This window comes from Peromyscus californicus, unplaced genomic scaffold, assembly GCF_007827085.1.
Source record: "Peromyscus californicus insignis strain IS unplaced genomic scaffold, ASM782708v3 Scaffold_14__1_contigs__length_90479793_seg_2, whole genome shotgun sequence".
NCBI classification, from domain to species: domain Eukaryota; kingdom Metazoa; phylum Chordata; class Mammalia; order Rodentia; family Cricetidae; genus Peromyscus; species Peromyscus californicus.
This window is the reverse complement of record NW_026294436.1, coordinates 42,820,738-42,839,679: the sequence shown is the minus strand read 5'-3', so window position 1 is coordinate 42,839,679 and position 18,942 is coordinate 42,820,738. Positions and strand designations below refer to the sequence as shown.

The window sequence follows — 18,942 nt, the reverse complement described above, 5'->3', positions numbered from 1 at the left end:
CACACACACACACACACACACACACACCCAGAGTCAGTGAAGAAGAATGAGTGATCCATGCCCAGGGACATCAGAATGAGCTTGAATGTTCTGAGATCAGCTATGTCAGCCCTGTGGTCAAGGACAGCAGCTGTAGATCCCTGAAGGTTTTGATGGAGAAAAGGCCAATCTTCCAGCTGGTATGGCATCCTATTGGACGGCATTTATAGTCTCTGCAAACTCCCCTGATGATTTGACTTCCTGCTGAAGTTCCAGGACTTCTGACCTAGCGGTGCCTTGGATCACTAGAGGGCAGCCTGGAACAGCCTTTTCCCAGCATTTGTCTCTTGCCAACTGACAAAGCTGTGGCACCCACGTTGTTCTGGGCAGGAGCTTGCCAGCCCATGCTGAAACCAGTTTCCTTTCAGAAACTTGTCTAGTCGCCATATCACTGAATATATCCTGCATGCATTTCCACAGTGGCACTATAAAAATCTGATTTCCAAAGAAAAATGAGACCTTAAGGACTTACAAACTGTGTACCCTAAAACATTAGATAGTAAAAGTATCAAAGGCATTCTTCCCACTCTCAAAAAATTCAAAGATAAGGCAATACCATAAAGACTTCTTTTAAAAATTATCATTGGAAGCAATTTTCAAATTAATAGAATAAATCAGTAAATTAGACATAGACAGATGCCAGTCTTGGTTAACTGGTTAACTTGGTTAATCAAGGTGCCCCAGGCCCCAGCTGACTGCAATCGTTGCCGACCAAGATGCATGCAAATGATTATAGGGAGGGTAGGATGAAAGGGGGCCTTAGAATAAAGTGAGAAGAAGAGAGGTGAGGGAGGGTAGCCTGAAGTCTAACTCAGGGCCTTATCTTTGTGCCTCAGCAGGTACTTAACTAAATATCATCAGCCATCAATTTCCATATTGGCATAGTGTCCGCGTATTCAGTAAAAGCTTGCACAGTGCTAACGGGTGCCTGCCAAGCACTGGGAATACAATGGCAGACAAGACAAAGACTTCCGTGCTGCCCTCAGCTGTTTGCGGGCCAGTAATGGGAAATGAATAAGCAATTACGAAGGAGCATACTAACTGACAGGTAAAGCAGGGTCTGTGGATGTCCACAGAAGCCTAACCCAGAGTACAGGAGAAGCAAGGACGCTTCCCACTGGTACAATTCTCCATTGGAAGCAGAGAGAGAAAAGGCATGGTTGAAGGACAGGAAAGAGAGGAAGCAGGACATAATTTGAGGAACTGAAAGAAAGGCGGCGAAGCTGGGTGAGTGGGTAAGGAGGCGCACAAGATGGACAGGGCCAGAATACAAAGAGCCTGTTCTAATGGGGGTGTTCAGTGATAACCCTCAGGGCACTAAAGGGTTAAGCGCGGCAGTGGTAATCAGGCCCCCATATTAGGAGGGCCTGCTGATGCCAGGGTCAGTGCTGCCTTGGAACATTGACGAACAAACAAATCCGCAGGACTCTGCCTTTCCCTTTAATTGGACCTTTCCGGTTTCCTTCCTCCATCCATATTCACCAATTTCCCTTGAAACCCTTTCAAAACAGAGTTCTATTTTAAGGTCATCTTCGCTGGGGAGGAAGCAAGAAGAACCTAGCAAATGTGACTGTCACACTCGCTGAACTGCCTGTCCTCAAGTCCTGCGGTCCTTGCAGCAGGTAATCTTGAGGGAAGTACCGAGGGAGGCAGGGGACACCAAATCCCAAGCCTGTTCCCTAGGTTGGACATCCTTCACCCTTACTGTTTGAAGATACAGCAGAGGGGAAAACATGGAATGCTTTGGGTCCCTGCACAGAACATATGCAAAATGTACAAAGAGGCCTTATGTCCTGGGTAGCTGATGTTCAGGACTTCCCTTTGACCCACGTGTCAAACTTTAAAACCCCTAATCAAGCCTCCTGTCCCGACCTACAGGTTGCCAAGAGGCAGGTGAGGACAGTAAACTTTGATGACCAGAAGGAGCGCTGCACAGCACAGCCGCTTAAGCCTTATTTAATTAAAGTCTAGTTCCATGCTTGTTTGCCTAAAGAGTGATATAAGAAAAGACACCCCCTCCCTTTTTTTTAACGGACTCCACCCTCAGGCCTATCCCAGCCTGCACTGTATTCTCATTTCCTAAAATGGAGAATAAGCCTTCGGGTAACACAGGTTCTTCCATTCCGTTCCCGGGACAGGAGACTCACACCCAGTTTCCTTTCCTTCAGAGCAAGGAAGAGTCTGTGTGGAGGGCCTGGAGCCTCTGGTCACAAAAATAGACCACTGGAGCGCGTGGATTTTCCTTTCCTGACAGTGAGCTTACTCAGGAAGAGGCTCTTACATGAGATTTTTTTTTCCCCTCTGTTTTTTTCACCAAAAAAAAAAACAAAAAAAAACATTCAACGGAGAAACAAAAGGGTTGGAAAGAAGCTCTTTTAGCCCCATCCTCTTTATTCTCCAAAACAGGCTCAGACGAAGCGGTCCCCACCGCCACCCCCATAGCTCCCTTTTGGTGTACACCCACCTCCTCCCACCCCCTCCCACCCCAAGAGCTTCCAGATTCCTTTGCACCATGCCCCACCGAGTCCTAAAAGAACCACCGTCTCTGATTGTTGGGCTCATAACTGAAACTTCCCACACAGCGATATGAAGAGACATATGATTCAAGCCTCTCCATTCCAGAAATATTATTAGTCTCGGAAAAAAAAATAGGGGCCTGCTCTATGTCTGTCACCTGAAATAAACTCCCAGTTCCTTCCCCACTGCTTCCCAGATGCTCGATTCTAAAGATTATTCAAGCTTATTTTGCCACCCCCAGGTTCCTTACCCCAACAGTGCCAGAGAGAGGGAGGAGGAAGGTGAAGCCCTCAGACGTTAGCCATCTGGGGGGCGGGGGGGGGGGAGGTGGAAGGGGGGTGTGGTCACATGGAGGGAAAATGTGCCGGTCTAACCCCGAGACTCCCTGGAGAATCCAGTTTGTGTGTCTTTGCAGAGCTCAGAACAGCCTGTATGTTCTCTCCCTGTGGTGTGCCTGGCGCTTCCCCAGTGAGCTATCTCCTGTAGAAGCTTTTCCTGTGAGGGATGGGGAGCTTTTGTTCTCTGCGAAATCTGGCGCAGCTAATTAAAAGCATTGTCCTGGGAGGCGGGAAGTGGAGGGCTTCCAGGGACCCGTGTTTTTACCGGGGGAAGAGTAGCTGCTGCGTGCTAGTGAGGTGTTCTTGATCTCTTGGCCCTGCTGGGCCAGCCACTTCAGTGGGAGATTTTGATAAAGCCCAGTAAAATAAAAATAGACACATGAAGCACCAGCTTTCCTTTTCTTCCCTGAGCACGTGTTCTGCGACGAGCTGGGTTTCTATTACAAACCATTTCAGAGAACGGCCCTCCAATAGTTGGACTTTTGACTCCGCCTGACCTGGAAGATTTTGGAGATCATGGGACCAGAGCCTCGACCTGTTTCACTCATTTCCTGATTTCCAATTGCGTGCAGGCATGTTGCTGAAGTAAAATGTCTAGTAACATTAGTTGTCGGTTGACCGCGTAGAAGTAGTTAAACAACTCTTAGCTATTAATTTGAAAACATGAGCGGTTGGGGCTGGAGAGATGGCTCAGCAGTTCGGAACACGGGCTGCTCTTCCAGAGGAACTGGGTTCAATTCCCGGCACCCACATGGGAGGCTAACAACCATCTGTAACTCCAGTTCCAGGGGGTCAGACTCCTTCTTCTGACCTCCAAGGGTACCAGGAATGCATATGGTACACAGACATACATGCAGACAAATACTCATATACATAAACTAAAATAAAAATAAATAAAGCAGGAGTATGGTATCATATGATATAGCATCATACAAGTCTTAAAATAATGTATAATCTAGGATTGTCCCCACAGTGGCAAACTCAAATTAGGACCAAACTTTGTTGAGGCAGTATTCATTTGAGAAAAACCACTTCTCTGGTTTGCTCTCTCTAGAGTCAAGAAGCATCATTCATTCACCAAATGCTACAAGTATTTATTGCTATGGAGTATTAAAGATTTGTTACATTCTTTTACGCTGTGGAATATTTGTTTAATGATGCAAAGATGTGTTGCATTCTTTTATGTTGCATTTGTTTAACTCTGTGAAGCTGTGTTACTTTGCCTGTCTAAAACACCTGATTGGTCTAATAAAGAGCTGAATGGCCAATAGCAAAGCAGGAGAGGGATAGATGGAAGGACAAAAAGAGAAGAAAGGGCGAGAAGAGAAAGAGAGGCGGATGCCATGGGTCAGCTACGCGGCCAGCCAGAGAATAAGAAGGAAAGAAAAGATATGCAGAAATAGAAAAAGGTAAAGGCCCAGAGGCATAAGGTAGATGGGATCATTTAAATTAAGAAAAGTTGGCTAGAAACAAGTCAAGCTAAGACTGGGCATTTATAAGTAGTAATAAGTCTCTGTATATTTATTCTGGGAGCTGAGTGGCAGGCCCCCAAATTGTCAAAAGAGAAAAAAAAAAAAAAACCTACAATTTACTGACCATGAACTATATGCCAGGCAGTGCCCTGGATGCCTGGTATGTAGAAGTGAGTAAAACAAATATACATCATATGGTGCCTGTAGCCAGGGAAAATGAATAATAAACAATGTCCAATAAGTAGATTAGAAAATATATTAAGTGGTGATAAGTGCCTGGAGTCAGGGAGTAGATTAAAGTAAGACCACCGGGGAGAGTTATGATGCAATTGAACAGAGAGACACGGCAGAAGTGATAGAATTAGCTTGAGGTAGCCAATGGTGAAAAACTCAAGATGAGCATACACCTGGAACAACGGGAACTTTGTGACTGCAGTCGTAAAGGACAGGAAGAGAGAGCAAGGAGGTGACACTCTGGATCAGCAGAGGCCTGGGTGGCACTATAAGGATTTTGTCTTTGATGGGAAAGAGGGAGCCATCAGAAGTTTGGAAGCAACGCAATAAAATGGTCAGATTCAAGTTTTAACCCAATCACCCTGTCTGCTATGAAGAAAAGACCCTGTGGAAAAGATCAGCAAAAGAGATGGAGCCTGAGTATATACACATATTTTCCCGCTGGATAGATTTTGAAAGTAGAGCCAGCCAGATTGCTGATCGATTAGATGTGGAATGTGAGAATGAGAGTCAAGTTCAGGCTAACGCCAAGACTTTCGGCCTGCAATTGAGAGGAAGGAAAAAGCATCAACGGAGAAGGGGGAAGGAAGGCTACACCAGGTCGCTGTGAATCCATCTGATCCAAGTAACTTGATCTGTGGCTCTCGTTCACATGTGCTCACGACAGCCATAAGGGGCATCTTTGCCAGTTACACCAGAGACTCTGCTTCATAGACAATAGGTCTGGATTGAGGTCCAAGAATAGATATTTAATGTGCACATTAAATAGTGAACCACTGAGTTGTTTTAAAAAACAAACAAAACTGATGAGAGTCAAGGTGCTTAAAATTCTAGATTTCATAATGAACAAATGAAAGGATTTATAGACAATTCTCTCACTCTCTATGATGAACTATATACTGTGGTTCCTCCTTTGAATATATATTATAAATGAATTGTTTAGCTTATTACCAATTAAAGCCAAAATGATTTAAAAAAAAACAGCCACATAGAATATAGCTGTGAGGTTAACTTTCAATCTCTTCCAGTGGGAAATTAATAACACTGCTTACAGAACAGTAATTTGATGAGTAAATTAAGGTTGTTTTGATATCATGTAGTTTGACCTATCTAAACATCAAGCCAACCACCATACCTTCAACAGTGACCAGAAAGGGTTGGGAAAGGCTAATTATCACTGTAAAATAAATGACAAGACAAGATGCGTGTTTCCAGAGAGTGGGGTATGGTAGTGCACACCAGTAATGCTGGCAGGCTGGGAGGCAGAAACACGATGACCATTGAGAATCAGAAGCCATCCTTGTCTACACAGCAAGTTCCAGGCTAGCTAGTAGTACACTAGCCAGCAGTACACAGTGAAACCCTAACTCAAAAGAAAAACAAACAAACAAACCAAAAGCAAGAACAAAAATAAACAAACAAAAAACCCACAAAGCAACAACAACAACAACAGCAAAAAACCCAGTAACAGAAAGATAATCATCTCCAAGGACATTGGTAGTGATACTTAAAAGGGGGCATAATGATCTGTCTGGGACTCATCCTGATCCCAGTTTCCAGATTTGAAAACTGAGACTCAAGCCCATCACATTCTTTCTTATACTCAACTAGAAAGTCAGTGAGGGGTCTAGGCTTCCGAGCTGCAAATCAATGGCCAGGCAGCCAGCAAGGCTGGTTCCCAGGGCTGTCAGCACTTGCTTGTCACAATTGGTTCCACCAGGGGTTGCAATCCCTTGGTGAAAAGAGAGCTTGCATAATGAAGCCATATTCAATAGGGACTCGCTATTCAGTGTGCCTCCCGACTGGATCGCTCTTTTATCCAGGATCATTTTCTGCAGCTATTTATTTCTGTGCGGTGGTGGAAACATTGACGACAAAATGGCACCTTCTTACCCGGCTGCCTGTGCGTCTGACTCACACCTGCTGACAGGACCAAGCCTGTCAGCGGCGTGGTTCCCCCGGGGAGCCGGAGGTGGGTATTAACTTGCCCTTGCCCTCCCCATCATGGTCATGAAGACTGTCAGCTGAGTTCTGGTTTAAAAAAAAAAAAAAAAACAAGAGAGAGAAACAAAGCAACTGGGCAAACCTTTATTACTCAGTGGGTCACCGCAGGCAGAGAGAGCAGCTCAATTTTCCAGTCTCACGTGGGAGCTCCAGGCTGGCAGTTGAAAGGCCAGCTTTTGACTTGTAAAACAGCAGCTAAATCGGCCACAGAGACGCTTCTGCAGAGGAACAGGGCGCTCCCCTCTCTGCATCCAACCTTTAGGCTGCAAACACTCTCTTCAGCAGGTGGAGCATCTGTCAGAGGACATTTATTTGGGGGAAGCACTTAGAGGGCTTGTCCTTTTGAAATTAAGCCTCTGTTTGACCCCACAACAACAACAACAACGGTCATAACCATTGAGAGGAGAGGACAAACTGAAGCAGTGTCCCTTTCTCATTTCCAGGAGGCTGGGACTATGACTTGTACTTTGTTTGCTCATGAATGACAATAGATAGGCTGATACTCAGTTTTCGTTTTCAATTTCTCCCTGCCCCAGACTCTTTAGAGCGCAACCCTTGGCAAGGCAGCTGTCCCATGAGTAAGGATCGTGTCGTTATTACAAAGAGCAAAGGTGTCTGGTTATTTGTGGATTAAGCCCCTGACCTTATCTTCCTTAGCTTGTTCAATGTCACACACACACACACACACACACACACACACACACACACACACACACACACACAGAGACCATCTGCCTGTGGGATGTACTCGGATTTAGCTGGCCTAAGGCAACAACTTAGGGCACAGGACTTGAGTATTTTTTATTATCGCTATTTTGAAATATATGGTCTTTGCTTGCACACTCATTAAATGTCTAGTGGCAGTGTGTTTTTTTTGCCTCTCTCCTGAGGTTGTTTTGGGATATTGGGAAAGGGAGAACAATGAAGAACAAATTGCTCTGATTAATAATGTATTTATAGTTCAGTCTGTCGGGTGATTTCCCAGGATGCCAGCGTTTCTTTATGAGGACAGAAATACTGTATCTGTGACTGTCTACCCCTACCATGGGCAGGAGCCAGAGGAGAACATGCAGAAACAGGAGTGGGATGCCCTTTTATTTATATGTAAATTTATATATTTGCCAGGTTGGTGATATAAATACATCGAGTCCAGCTTTTCTTCCTGCTCTGAAACTTGTCTCAAGTCATCCCAGTTCCCCCTAGACTGTGTCCTTGGGAACATATCCACCCTTGTTAAGCAACTTTTTCTACTCCCCGCTCCCAGCCCCACCAAACCTAGGGAGCACCTGGAGGCATGTTTTCATTATGAAAATTTTAACTTTTAAATTACACAATCTGTCGAAGCTTGAGCGAAGGTCTGGTTTCCACAGCTCTGGAAATAGAAAGCACCTTCAGAAGCCTGCCCTGCCTGGGCAAGGCAAGGGGGATGACAGGTATTTGTGACGCTGGGATGGAGGGAAGGCCCGATAGTCTTAAATAACTAGAAAACAAGTTCAAACAGTTACTTTAATGTTTACATGATTTTAATAGTCATCTTCATGTAAAGAAGACATTACCTCAGACTCAGTCATGATGACTTTAGGAACCTTGAGGTGTCCTGTTTGCCTCAGACCTCCTTCACTAAGGGAGGGATAATTCCCAGAGTCCTGGGGAGAAACAGAATGACCTCATTTCCAAAAGCTCCAAGTGACCAGTGACTAACTTTGTAACCTCCTCTTCTCTCTCTCTCTCTCTCTCTCTCTCTCTCTCTCTCTCTCTCTCTCTCTCTCTCCTTGCTTGCTTTCTTTTTCCTTTCTTCTTTCTCCTTCCTTCCCCTTGTGGTTCTGGGGGTTGAACCCAGGGCTTCATGCACACTAAGCTCACCTCTATCACTAAGGGACTCTTTCCACACTAGCCCCCAACTTAGAATAATGTTTCTTCAAGGTGCTGAGTGTAACTTATTTAATATTTGCATGTGGGTCAATGTTAAGAATTTTCCTGTCACCTTTAGATGCAACTATTCATTTGTGGGTTCATGTCACAACTATTGAATGAGTAGGTATATGGAGATAAATGACTCCGCACCGTACCTGCCTTTAAAAGTAGTAATAGCCAGGGCTCATGGAGTACTTGCTGTGTTCTAGTTTGCCTTTACATAGCTTTTCTCGCTAGAGCCTCATAACATGCCTACAAGAATGTACTGGTAGGGTCTTGGTTTTGCAGAAGAAAACTGAGGCACAAGTCAGCAAGTCTGCCAAGATTACAGAGCTGGGATGTTGTAGAGTCTGGATTTTAACCCATGTGATTCTCTACCAGAGACTGAATTCTCGACCAGTTAGTTATGCAGCCTCAGCTGCCTTGGGCTCTCAAGAGAGAAGACAGATTGGAGGGAGTCAGAGAACGTTCAATTGGTATGTCCAGCTAAGCTCTCCACCCCTGTTGCTGCGTACATCTTTAGCCAAAAACCTGACTTCATTTGAGACTCAGGTGTTCATCAGAAAAGTACTTTTCTTTCCACGGTAGGTAAAACACATTGCAGACATGGTTCAAGCGACTTTTGTTCAGGATTCTTGCAGCAGAAGTATTTTTGTCATTCACATTTTTCTACTTGGCCTTGGGAATATTTGCAAAGGTAAAATTGGATATGTGGGAGATGGAAATAGGTCTAAATACAACATTTCTTCATTGTATATATACCTTATATTCATGGACTGAAGGTAATTTAGTACTGGCATTTAAAAGAATTTTGTGCAGATGAAACAAGTTTCTGTGGTATAGAATTGTCATGCTGGCATCCTGCTGGTACTCAAAAAGTTTTAGATTTTGGAATATTTTGGATTTTTTAATTTTCATATTAGGGATGTTCAGCCTATATATGTATAATTGAAGAAAAGGAGATGTCTCAGAGCTGTTAGTTAGATTTCATTTTACTGGGACTAAGGAGAGCTTTTTAGCAAAGAATCCAGAATCAGTTCACTGAGGTTAGCTGGGAGAATTTGGGCTGGAATTTCAAAAGAAAGCCTGGTAAAGATGGCTAGGCCATGAAAAGCCAGCCACACCATGCCAAGGAGTTATGGCTTTATCCTAAGGGATTTGTATTTTTTTTGTTTTTTTTTTTTTTGGTTTTTCGAGACAGGGTTTCTCTGTGTAGCTTTGCGCCTTTCCTGGAACTCACTTTGTAGCCCAGGCTGGCCTCGAACTCACAGAGATCCGCCTGGCTCTGCCTCCCGAGTGCTGGGATTAAAGGCGTGCGCCACCACCGCCCGGCGGGATTTGTATTTTTAAAGAATCATTCTGGTTCCAGGATGAATAGGTTAGAGAATAACAAGTTTAGAAGCAAGACCAGCCAGGAGACTCTTGGGATGATCCTGATTATTAAAGATGGACTCTTAGCCTGGGCCATGACAGTAGAAATGGAAATTAGCACAGATCCAGCAGCGCTTAAGAGGGGTCACTGGCAGATTTGATAGGCATCAGGACACTTACGAGAGAACTTAAGTCAACATGCCACAGAGATGCTTACACATCTATGTTTATCACTACCCTATTCAAAATAGCCAGGAAGTGGAGCTGGCCTAAGTGTCAATCAATACATGAATGGATGATGAAAATGTAGCACAATGGAGTTGTAATGCAATCATAAAGGAAAATGAAATCATGACATTTGCTAGAGAATAGATGCAAATGGAAATCACGGTAAGCAAAATTAAGACAGACTCAAAAATACCACATCTTTCACAACAGAACCTAGATTTAAAATTACATATATGTGTGTGTGCATGTATGTATTCATGTGTAGAAACGGCTTCTTGAAGGGGAGAAAGAGATTTTAAAGGAGGTAGAAAATAAGATAATCGAATACATCTGGCAGTAAAGTTGAGGTTGGAGTGCTGAGGAGATGACTCAATGTGTGAGCACTTGAATCATGAGCACGAGGACCTAAGTTCAAATCCCCAGAAGCAGACCCTGGTGCAGGGCCTTGAGAAAAGCCAGATGCAGTACCCCGTATCTGCAATCACAGTGGTCCTCTTGGGGGGTGAGAGGCAGAGACAGAGGAATCCCTGGGAGCTCATGGGCCAGTTAGCTTGGCATATGCAGCAGGAAAACACCAAAACAAAACAAGATAAACAAGCCTGTCCAAACAAGGTAGAAGGCAAAGCCTTACACCCAGAGCTGTCTTCTGACCTCCACACACACACTGTGTGGCATACACACACCTCTATTCACACCCACAAACAACCATGTGTGTGCATGTATACACAAACACACAGATAACACCAAAGAAAACCAAGGTTGGAAGTAACTGGGAGAAGAAAGAGAATGAGCTGGAAGGGAGGAAGAGCAGGCACGGAGAAAGGCCATGGGGGGAGGGAAACAAATGAGAATAAGTAAAGTATATGACACAAATATCTGAACCCATTATATATATTACTTTGTATGTTAACCTAAGAAAAAAATGTTTAAAGATGGTAGGAGAAAGAACAGCTTGGAGGGAAAAGCAGGAGAGTTTGAGGTGATTCAGTTAAGTGGGAATAGCCAGGAGAACGGTGGGTATATCCATTTGGGAAGTACAGGTTTGGAAGTAACAGGCAAAGAGATGATAACTAAAGCCGAGGGAGCATGTGGGCCCACTTGAGAGTATGGAGGCTGAGAAAGGAGGAGGCCAGAACCTGGTAAAGAGCCTCAAGAAAAGGGGACAGTCAGTTGACAGGGCTACTAAAAGAAAGAGGGCTGAGGAAGTAGTTCAGCTGGTAGTGTTTGCTTAGCGGGCTCAGAGCTCTGGGTTTGATCTCTAACATCATCTAAACAGGGTGTGGTCACAAAGGCCATTACTCCGGAGACGTGGAGGCAAGAGGATCAGAAACTCAAAACCATCTTTAGCTGTGAATTGAGTCCCAGGCCAGCTTGGAATATATGAGACATTATTTAAAACAAAGAAAAGAAAGAAAAGGAAAACAAAGAGGGAAAGACAGAAAAAAAAAGAGACTATTTCGCGAGACTGTGAAAAGTAGTGTCAAACATTGAGAGGTGAAGAAATCAATGAGAGCTATCCCTAGGGTTTCTCATTAAGAAGTTTATTGGTGGCCAGGCGGTGGTGGTGCACGCCTTTAATCCCAGTGCTTGGGAGGCAGAGCCAGGCAGATCTCTGTGAGTTCGAGGCCAGCCTGGTCTACAGAGTGAGAGCCAGGACAGGCACCAAAACTACACAGAGAAACCCTGTCTTGAAAAAAAAAAAAAGAAGTTTATTGGTGCCTTGGTGATAAAGGGTTGAGAGAGGTTATGGAGGCATAATCTGAGATGTGGTAGGGAGGACTGGGAGGTTGAGGAATTGTCTATATAGACAATTCTGTGTCTATATAGACAATTCTGTGGCTGACACACAACGTAAAAAAAGAGCAAGGACCTGGGAGAGCTTTGGTTTACTTGTTGGCTTGTTTGTCTACCTTTCGTTTCATAAGCAGAGACTTGGATATTTTAAATCCTGATGAAAGAACTTAGTAGAGAGGGAAGAGAGAATTACAAACGAAGAGTGAGAATTCTGCTTAACTTGGGTGGGTGGGGAGGGGGTGTTGGGGAAACGAAGGATGGGCCCAGCTGTAGCTGTAGCAAAGAGGAACAGTCCCATGGTGTGGTGGGAAGTTAGGCTTTGGGCTGTGGCAGTGGGAAGTCTGGAAGTTGAGGTGCTTACCATAGGGTGGCTAGTGCCTTCCCTGCCAGTGGGTGTTGAGTCATTTGCTGAGAGTGAAGAGGAAGTGACAGTGTGGGTGGGAGACATGGATGTTGGAAGCTCAGCAGAGGGGAGAAGGCAGTAGAGCTGCTGTGGAGAATGGAAGGAAACATGTCACAGAGCTCTAGCAGGGGCTGGAGGAAAGGCAGAGAATGGCCCCCACTGTGGCATACACTTTTAGCCAAGTCTCCTGCTGACACCCAGGAGCTTGTCTGCAAAGTCCCTTATTCTGTTCCACAGAGACATTGGGGGGTAGGAGGAGATATACACACAACATATACCAGTTACTTGACTGAATAGAGCATAGATAAATCGTTCTTAGAATCCATCACAGGTTGCTAATGTTTACAGTGGACACAATCTACTCAGCTCTTCAGTATGTTCTACTATCGCATCAGTATAATTGTCACAAAAGGCATACAAAGGTAAATTTGCCAAAAAGAAGCGCAGACTCTGCAACTAGCCAAATGTGGGGTTTGGTCCTATTTGGTGCATCTAGCAGCCATGGCAAAAGACCCTCTACTCCTTGTCATGTACCCCCGGAAGAGAAACGGGGTGAAGGAGAGAAATGGAGCAGAGGAAGGGGCTGAGTGAGACAAGTGAGACAAATAGGTGTGGCTCAGAAGCCATCCCAGTGAGAAAAGCCCTTCACCCCACTCGGTGATTAGGCCAGGCGCTAGACCTGAAGCCTATAGCAAGAGAAGGATTCTCTTCGGGACAATTGATTATTTGTAAATAATAAGGAGAAAAGAAAGAACCTGGGGGGTGGAGTTCAGGAAGTGCATGTGTGCGAGCATGAGTGTGTGCTGTGTGCATGTATGTAGGGGGTGGAGTCACTGGAGAGACATCCGGACTCATCAGAACTCAGCCTGCAGGATGAGGAACAGTTTATCAGAGTTAACTGTTAGTTACTTATTTCTCAGTAAGAACTCACCCCACAACTTCACAGTCAAAACAAACACCATGTCCCCACATTTAGGAGGTCAGAGTCTGGGAGTAGCTTAACTGAATGGCTTTAGCTCTAGGTCTCTGATAAATTGATTCCAGACACCTGCAGGCTTCATTACAACTGAAGCTCCTGCTTCCAAGCTGACATGCATGGCTGTCAGCAGTTGGCCTCAGTTTCTTCCCACATGGGCCTCTCTATAGCAATGCGTAGAATATGGCAGCTGGCTTCCCCCACGTGGATGATGTGGGGGTGGGGGATAGAGAAAGGGAGGAGAAGAAAGGGGAAACAAATAATTGAACCCTTTCAAGTTGGTTCTAAACCCATGGTTTGGGGCCAGTGAGATGGTTCAACACGTAAAGGTCTTGACATTCAGCCTAATGACCTGAGTTTAGCCCACTCTATCTTACACGAATACAGAATCTATGTATTTAGTATAGATCCCAGCACTAGTAAAAGTACAATAAATGTTATGATTCTTAATTTTTCTATTTTGAGGGGGAAAGTACCTTTCTAGACTCAAGACCTAAAGCATTAGATACAGACATTTTGAGAGCTAAACATCATATTTAGTCCATCTTTGTAACATTTATTAACAACCTGACAAATATAACAACCAACCACTGTGACCCACACGCCCGCTGAGTTACTCAGTGATGGATTTAGACTGGCTGTTACCATTCCTTTTGTCTTCTCTTTGTAAAGTCCTAATGACCTAGACAACCCTTTCCAACATGAGTTGCCTTTGTACCCGAGCGGTAGCCCCTACCACTGCCTTCCTTGAGGGTCCTGGATGGAGTGGCTTCTGCTAAAACTGAATTCAGACTTCACACCAAATCTGAGCTGAATGGCCTTGGAGAAGAGCCCAATGTCCTGGGAGGCTGTCTTCCTTTATCAGTGAGTCTGTTGGGAGGATTAAATGAGATAAGACACAGTGAAACATTTAGTTCAGTGCTTATCCCATGTTTAAATGTCATTTTCCTCTTCCTTTTTCTAGTAAGATATAACACCTCAGTCACTCTCTGGTTAAATGACTACCGATCATGCAGGCTTAGGGCACCTGCTATCTACCACATGATACTTCTTTGTAAGGTGTTAAGGATTGCTTTGCTCTACCGTTGGGCTCCATTCAAGCAAATGTATTCTGTTTTGCTTTGCTTTGCTTTTCTTGTGTGTGTGTGTTGTTTGTTTGAGACAGAGTCTCTTTCTGTGGTCCAGGCTGGCTTGTTTGTTTGTTTTAGAGTCTCCTTGTACAGCCCATACTGGCCTAGATACTCATAATCTTCCTGCCTCAATATCCTGTGCACTAGGACCAGCATGTTTTAGAGTTTGGTATTATTTAGTGATTTTTAAATTAACTGTGTTTGTTTACTTTTCTTTATTTAATGAGGGTGTGTGTGTGGGGGGGGTGTGTGTGGAGGCCTAAGGACACCATGCAGGAGTCACTTCTTCCACCATGTGGCTCCTAGAGACAGAACTCAGATCCTGTGGCTTGCCAGACAGCAAGCGCCTTCACCTGCTGAGCCATCTCTCCAGGCCAGTTTTGCTTTTGTTTTTCTGTGATGGTTGGGTTGACCCCTAAGCTGTATCCATGGTCCTATCAGATAATGTTAAAACACTCAGTGAAAGTATGCAGTAATGTCCCTGTTATTTACTTATTTATTTGTTTGTTTATTATGTTTTGCATTTTCTCAGTAGCTAAGTCAATCTCCCTGGATATATTTCTTAAAGGCAAGAATCATTTCTTATTTATATTTTTGCTCTCTCTAGTGCAGTGGTTCTCAACTTGTGGGTCTTGACCTCTCTGGTCACATATCAGATATCCTGCATATCAGACACTTACATTACAATTCGTTACAGTAGAAACATTACAGTTATGAAGTAGCAATGAAATAATGTTATGGTTGGGGTTTACCACACCATGAGGAACTAACTGTATTAAAAGGTCACAGCATCAGGAAGGTTGAGAACCACTGGTGTAGTGCCTAGCAAAATGATGATGCACAGGGTTTGGCATTTTATCTTTGTTTGCTGACCAAAATTAATATCAGAATATTCAGAAGGGATTGAGATTAAAACAACATAGGAGGACTTTTCAGTGGAAAATGAAGTAAATTAGTTTGGGAAAAGGAAAAATTGATATTTCCAGGAGATAAATCATGTGAATTATATAGACTTTTTATATTATGTTACATAATACTCTGTATGAATGTATTAAAATTAAATGATATTTCAAAACTTTAACAAGATAATAGTGACATAAATAGATATATTTGTAAAATATTTAATATTTTATTTCATGAGAAGAAATAATATGAAGACATAGTTTTAAAGAAATTATAGCATTAATCATATAAATGATTTATTTATCTGGCTTCCCAGGGTGTTTAAGCTCATTTTTGCTTAGAGAATTATTAGAGAGAAGAAGGAAGTGAGTTTATATTCTCTATTCAACCATGGGGAGCAACGAGGTAGAACATTTAGATCCCTGATAATATCAGTGGAACAAAAGACCAAACAATTGAATACCCTTGCTCCAGTCACATCTGAATGACAAAATATCAACCCTGGATCAATTCAAAACTTAGCCAATTAATTTCTCCATGTCTAAAACTGGAGTGACTACTTCCTGTTTGAATTAGCAGTGCTGTGACTCTTTTTTAAAATTTGTGCTCACTGGCACTGTTCTTCATTCAAAGGTCCATGTCCTGTGTGTTAGTTATGATGCTCTGATAAACACCATGTCCGAGGCAACCTGCAGAAGGAAGGGTTTATTTGGGCTTATGGTTCCAGAGGTATAGGAGTCCATCATGGTGGCTAATTGGCAGGCTTGGTGGCTGGAGCAGCAAGGGGAGAGCTCACATCATAAACCACAAATAGGAAGCAGAAAGAGCATACTGGGAATGGCACATGGCTTTGAACCTCAAAAGCTGCCCCCAGTGACATAATTTCTCCAGTAAGGCCATCCATATCTTCTGAGCTTACCCAAACAGCACAGCCAACTAGGGACTAAGTATTCAAATATGTAAGCCCAGTGGGGGACATTCTCATTCAAATCACCACACACACTGTCACAGAAATGCCTGATCACACACAGCTGTTTCAAGATCTTGAAAGGTAGACAGGTTGTGACCTGCAGCAGGGCTCTTGGTGTTAAGAATGTGTACTGCACTAGTTCTCCAAGAGGTTGATTCTGGACAATTCAAGCACAGTCAGTTTTTCTAGAATCACCTCTCTCCCTTCAAGCTGTGTTAATAAATTGGGTCCATCCTTCCAATATCTTCTTTCCTTGGTAGGGATATTTTCTGTGATGACACTGTCTACTTCTGCAGTCTGGCTTCTATTATAGGGAGAAGGTAATTATAGAATTATCTACTAGACTTATCTACCAGGATGAGATGGGGGCTCAGGAAGTGGGTGGAGAGATCTGTCATGCATGTTACTTGTTACATATTTTTTTTGTAAGTGAAGAGTTTATCGGTTTGTTTTTAGGAAGAATCAAAATGTTCCCATATCAAAACAGCCACATCAAGGCAGCCACATCAAGATGTTCCTAGCATCAAAATGACTATATCAAAGCTGCGTGTCAGCAAATTGACGACGACAAAACAGCATGCATCAAAATGGCTGTATCATCCATTGGTACAGCCTTTGCCATCAAGGGAATGTGCTCTAGAATATGACACTGTCTATGGTAAGATAAAAATAAAAGGCTGAATTTTTGTTTTTCATCAGCGCTTTTGCTTTCAGCAGGGAGTTAGACTTAACCACCAGGTGCTGTGTGACAAAAGCATCATTCCTTATTCCTAATGACCAACATCTCCCATTAAAAAAAATCAGGGGCTGGCAAGACTGTTCAGCAGATAAAGGCATTTGCTGTATAAGCTTGGTGACCTGAGTTCCATCCCCACAACCCTCATAAAGATGGAAGGACAGAAATGACTCCACAAAACTGTCCTCTGACCTCTACACGTGCACCATGGTAGACCCCCGTGAGGCATGTACACATACCATACTAATACTACATAAAAATTTAAAAACTAGGTACAAATTTACAGAGATAATCCTGCTTTTAGCATAGGAATTGTGAAACTCCCATACTAATTTTGTAATCATGCTTTTACACTTTGTTCTCATCACAAAGATCTTTTGGAATTATCTACTAAGAATCAGCCAACAAAATGTATGCCAAGGCTGAGGCAGCCCAGAGCCGATCTTTCACTGTCTCCAGCTTTGTGTTCAGTCACAAGCCTGGAAGAACCATAATGCATGCTAAACGCCTTGATCTGATGTTTTAGCAGATACCCAGGGAGCTTGCAAAATCTTCCCTGAAATTTTCTGGTGTGGGAAACCATTCTATCTCTGTTTCTCCAGCTAAGTAAGCTTGGAGATTGGGGAGAATCTTGCACTGAGTATGTGACATATAGTGGACATGATTTCTGGCTCTAACTTAATTGTTGAGTGAAACTTTCTTGATTTTTTGAGGTATCACTACTTCTTGGCTGGCGGCTCCACCTCAGTCCTTTTCATGTCTTGCATTTTTCTGTCTGACCTTTAAATGTTGGAGTATTTTGCTTCTCAGACCTGGAGCCTCTTCTTTAAGCATAACTTTACATAACAGCTCATGGTTCAGGGAGGATTGCCTAAGATGTCTGGAGAGCACAGCCTCTATCCCAACTTGTTCTTCATCAACTTGTTATGTTGTTTTCTTCATAGAATTCTCTATAGTGTGTAACCATCTATTTTGTTCTAGTTAACTGTGTTCCCTGCTAGAATGTACCCTCCACAGAACAAGAGTCTAACTCTTTCCTTCTCCATTTAGTCTTCAGGAATTACCGTGGTTCCTGATGCAAAGTGAGTTCTTGACAAATATTTGCTGGAGAGAATGGATTCAAGCTTTTTGAAAGAAGAACTCCATTAAGAAGTCTAGAAGTTTCTACAGCCGGGCGGTGGTGGCGCACGCCTTTAATCCCAGCACTTGGGAGGCAGAGCCAGGCGGATCTCTGTGAGTTCGAGGCCAGCCTGGGCTACCAAGTGAGTTCCAGGAAAGACACAAAGCTACACAGAGAAACCCTGTCTCGAAAAACCAAAAAAAAAAAAAAAAAAAAAAAAAAAAGAAGTCTAGAAGTTTCTAAATCATTAGAATATGCTGTTGTTTAGAAATATTCCATTCATAATGACCATATATATGTATATAAACTAAAAGGAGTGATATGTAAAGGCAATAACTTGGGAATATTTTGAGACTTCATTCGGACATAATTGTATCAAACTTACTACTTAGATTGTTTCAACCTGAACACTATAGTGACTGTCCATCTGGTTCAGGGATTGGTCATCAGTGCTAAAGGTATTCTTTTATATAGGACTTTAACATAAAACAAATGATTTGGTTGAGAAGAAATAATCACATGGATTGAAATAATGAATATCAAGGAAAGAAACAATGAAAAGATCATAAAATCATTCTACTTAAGACACGATTGGACAATCTGGGAAGAAGACAGGTGAGGAGGAGTGGAAGAAAAGGCTGAGCAAAATGCCAGGAGGCTTACACTTAGCTTGGTGGAAATAGAACAAGGAAATCGTGTTTTCAATTTTAAATTGGCTGCGGAAGAGCCCTGCATATTTGCCATAGAGCCCCCGCCACCCCTGAATGGCAAACGCTATCTTTGAATTTCCAGG

General features: G+C 43.3%; 1 long non-coding RNA gene across 1 annotated transcript; it reads left to right on the top strand.

The window, feature by feature from the left end:
- Positions 1-1,091: 1,091 nt before the first annotated feature.
- LOC128109432 (uncharacterized) lies at positions 1,092-18,190 on the top strand. The gene is made up of 3 exons (XR_008217817.1): positions 1,092-1,661; positions 16,750-16,951; positions 18,080-18,190. It is a non-coding gene; the product is annotated as an uncharacterized LOC128109432 (long non-coding RNA).
- The last annotated feature ends 752 nt before the right edge of the window (positions 18,191-18,942 follow it).